Below are 4,524 nucleotides of genomic sequence, written 5' to 3'. Positions count from 1 at the left end.
TCTCACAGTCTCACCTCTCCGTTTCTCGCTCACAGAATACACATCTATTTCACAGCCTCAAATACAATACCCTCATACAAAGAGAGGGGTTGCCTTCTAGGGCAAAAAACCATAAACTAAACATAAGTTCTACCATCAGATCATCCGCCTAATGAACGGCCCAGATTGACTAGAAATTACTATACTTTTACAAGGCAATTTTACAGTTGTTTTTAGCTTTGGGGGCGCTACCCTTGAAACCCCCTGCCATGGGGGGACTCCCAAAAGTCACTGCCCCCCCCCCACCTCCTTGGAACCCCCTTGCAGCGAATATTTTATGGGCGGAAACGATTTTGAACTGGGGTCCAATGTGGCGATACTTTTGAATATAGAAGATAATCAAGCTCCACACCCAACACTCTTTCCCTCAATTGATATGCCATATCAGAATCAAATCCATCAGGGAATTTGATCAGAGCTAGATCAGGTGGAGGTCTAAGGTTTTGTGGGATGGCATTGTAAACATTGTTGAACCTAGCACAATAGTCTAAGACATCTTCTTGTGGACCTCTTTTTATAGTGTCATACTCTGATAAAATGTGTAGTGGATCTTTCTTCTTTTCCCATCTATTTAGAAATGTTTGGTAAAGGGCATTTGGGTCAGCTATGGAATTTGTAGGAAGTTCTCTAAACAAAGTTCTTACATCACCTGTTAAACTTTGGACAAAAATCTTCATTCTTACATCATCATCATCTATTTCATAATTCTCAAAATAGTCTTGCATTTTCTTACTGTGTCGTTGGGCTATGTAGGTGTCGGTACCATCAAAATATGTGATTTTCGTTTGATAATCCTGAGGCATAACCCCTGGATTTGCAGGTAACTATAAAGGGGCATAACGATTTGCCATATTTATAGGGATAAATGGAACAGCAGGAAGAAATGGAACAACTGGGACATTGGAGATAATAGTAGGAGTATGTGTAGTGGATGGAGGTGTAGAAAAGGTACTTTGAGAGGTGGATGAGGAACTAGGAGAAGTTGGAACAATGCAAGGATGGAATGAAACTTTGGCAGGGGTTGGAATATAGCTTTGTTGAATTGCTTCAGGACTTGAATCAGCAATATCTTCTTTTTGCTCTTGCTTTCTGAAAATCTTTGGGATCAAATTAGGATTCTCAAAAGTAGCTGGGGGATCTGGGTCTAGATTTGACCTAGTGTAACGAGTTTTCTTCTTCGAAGCCAACTTCCGAACCTATTTTTGGAATTTTCTGAGGATTGAAAAAATTCATTCTCTCCCCAACGGAGTCGCCAATGATGTTATCACTCAGGTTGTCCCTTGGCTCCTAAGGGATACGGCCGAGGTAACCACTAACCAATATTTTAGATGCAGGTCCTAGCCTACCTGTAGCCAGAGAGGGCTCTCTCTTTATAGTTTAGCTTTGTTTTGCTGAGATTTTAGGCTAGTTATGGTGTACATGTTTTTGTTTTAAGTTTTGTTGGATGGTGTTTTCAAATAGAGGTGGCATGCAGAGTGTGAGAAGTTTCAGACCATTGGGTTAATGGAGTCAATGAATGTGAACTGCTGGGTGTGATTTCTTTGGTAAAGAGGGAACTACAGAGCATGATAGCTAAACATGGAACAATCTGTAAGATGACATCAGATGGAATGGGGTCAGGGGGTGAAGGGCAACTAAGAATCCTTCATCATGCCGACAGAGGGAAAGTGAATGATTATGTCCAAGAAGAAATTAAGAATTTCTTAGCATGTAATCAAGATGTGATAACTAAGGAAACAGGAGCAATTAAGAATTCATTATTTATGCTAATTATGAAGAAAACATAGAAAATAATAGAGATTGAACATAGAGTACAGTTAAGTAAATTCTGGGCTATTCTTTTTCCCTGTTATTAAGATCACAAAACATGTATGATATAGAAAGACAGAAACTGAAAACACAAGTAAGAAAGACTTATTGATCCATGAGGTAACACGAGAATTCTGCAAAATGTTCTTCGACCATCAAATCCACAACCAGCCAGTTCATCAGCAAAGCATTCCAACCAACTTTATTTAGAAAGGTTCTCTTAATTTACAACGCAAGTCCAGAATTGAATAAAAAACCAAGCAACCTTTAATACATCGCTTGGGGAGGTATTTATAAGACAAAATATGTACAAACAATATCTCATAAAAGATCTGAGAAAATATCTAAGTTTAACCTAACATAATCTACAAGCAAAGTAAAAATATCTAGCTTATGCAGCGCTGGAGGCAGGTCCTTCAATGTTTGGCTTATAGGTGTCCTTTGTAGCTCTGTGTTGTCTGTCTGTAATAACTGTTCCTTGATTTCTGAATCTCTCTTCATAGTCGGCTCCGATGTTCCTTAACTTTGATTTGATTTAGCTTTTAATAGCTTTTAATTCTCCACTGATATTCTTTGACTTGTTTGGATCTTCTTTAATGTTCCTCTGCTTTGGCTTTTAATTCTCCATTGATACTCTTTTTCGCTGAAACCGCCATTGCTTAGCAATGTATGGCAAAATAGAACTGCTATCGTGTCCTCTTGTTGTCTTTCTTTTGGTGAATCATGCTTCTGATGGTCCACTGGACAGGGCAGCAAGTATCTATGTTGACCCCTTTATTTCCTTTTCTGCAGGTAAAGAAGTCTTTTGGCGCTGAACAATATCAAAAAGAGGAGGTCTATACAATAGCGACTTTGGTTGAGGTTGCGAGCTCGTTTTCTGGAGATTTTCTGGTCTGAGGTGGTCGAAATGGCTGAAGGGCAATCTTGGTTCCTTTGCACCTGGAGCGCGCGCGGACACTGAGTGAAAGTATAAGAAAATAGCTATTTTACCCCTTTAATAGGCAAAAGTGACTTAAGGCGGGAGTTTATTGATTTGAAGGACGGGAGCGATTACTGTAGATAAATAGAAATGGATGAATTTGGGCCGTTGGATCAGGCAAGGGCGGATCGAATGGCTGAGGAGAAATCGCAATATTGCATCAGCGACGGGCAAGGGGTTAAGAGATGTGATAGGTGGTATTGCGATATGCGATAGCGACATCACATCGGGAGATCGCATCGGGGATGGTATGGGAGGAAGGCTTGAATGAGTGCGATAAGCGATAGCGATATGGGAGTGCGATGTAGATACAAGCCGTTGGTTGCGTGGGGGTTAATCGGACGGTGGACGGGCGATCGAAATATCACGGCGATATAAGGCAAGGGGTCAGAGCCTTTACATTTATGCGATATGCGAAAATGCGATAATGCGGTAATGCGGTGATTTGTGATAAAGCAGCAATTTATGATAAAGAGGCGATTTGTGATAAAGCGGCAATTTATGGCGATGCGATAGAGCGACGATTGTGATATCAACGATTGCAATATCGCATCAGGGAATTGTATTGGGGAAACAAAACAGAGGCATGGTTAACACTGCGATTGCGATTGTGATATCGCATCGAAGGGGGTCAAGTGGTGCGATATCGGATCGGAGGAGGTCAAAATGCAACATAGGAGGGTTCTTACTAAATTTCAAATAAGCTTAGTAATTCTTAACAAAACAGAATTATGGTTATATTTCAACCAAGGCAGGGATACTTATATATATGGGGATTTTATTATATTTTTAATATGGGGAGGAAAAATAAAGTGGGATTTATATAATAAAGTTAGAAATTAATATGAATTTGAAAAGTGAAAGGGTAAGGGGAAAAGGCTAAGTTTGTGAACTGAAACTTAGACATAGGAATTGAATGGAATCTGAAGGAGTTATTTTACACAAGAGATGTGGCTTCTTCATTGAGAAAAGCCAAAAATTGACTTGGAATTTCACAAGAATGAGGTGAAAATAGGACTAATTGGGGAGATCCCAAAATCCTCAAGGGGTGTTAGTAAGAAACTTCGAGGGGTAGTGAAAGGGAGTTAGACATGCCTCACTTGAGCTTCTCCAAGGGTATCTGCTTTGCACTTGTGATAGAAGTAAATTTAAAACTTTGAGACACAAAATTTATCACAAGTCTCATTCTGCAACATCAAAACTGCCTTCCCTGCCTACTTTGCCTAACATTTTTTCTTCTCTTTATTCTTGGGTGCACTTAGACTAGCAAACCCTAATTTTCTTCTTTTCTTTTGGTTGTCCTCCTATCTAAATCTATCCTTCTCTTCCAGGGGCTCAGATTAAGCAATTGAGCACCCTTTTCTCTCTACCTATATAGTGATCTGCCAAGATTAAACAGTTTGGACAGATTTTATTCTCTATCTCTAAAACAAGAAATTTAAACCTAGAGAGGCCAAGATTAAGCTGTTTGTCCTGCCCTTAACTGTGACAAAATTGCTGATTGCATGATTTGAAGTTCTCCAAAAATGGAATAGTAGTGGCATTTGAACTAGCACACTTTCCTGGCCTTTTGATTGGGCTTCATTTCTTTTATTTTTCTCTTGGCCAATTCTTCTTTTTGCCCTTTGATTTTTCTTTTAGGGCACACCCTCTTTACATTTTTTAAATTTTTTGATTTTCTTGGAAATATGGAACCT

Source organism: Pinus tabuliformis, chromosome 2_1 (assembly GCF_031772625.1).
Source record: "Pinus tabuliformis cultivar Carrire ecotype Pingquan chromosome 2_1, CPIR1, whole genome shotgun sequence".
NCBI classification, from domain to species: Eukaryota; Viridiplantae; Streptophyta; class Pinopsida; order Pinales; family Pinaceae; genus Pinus; species Pinus tabuliformis.
Note: the sequence above shows the minus strand (reverse complement) of the source record.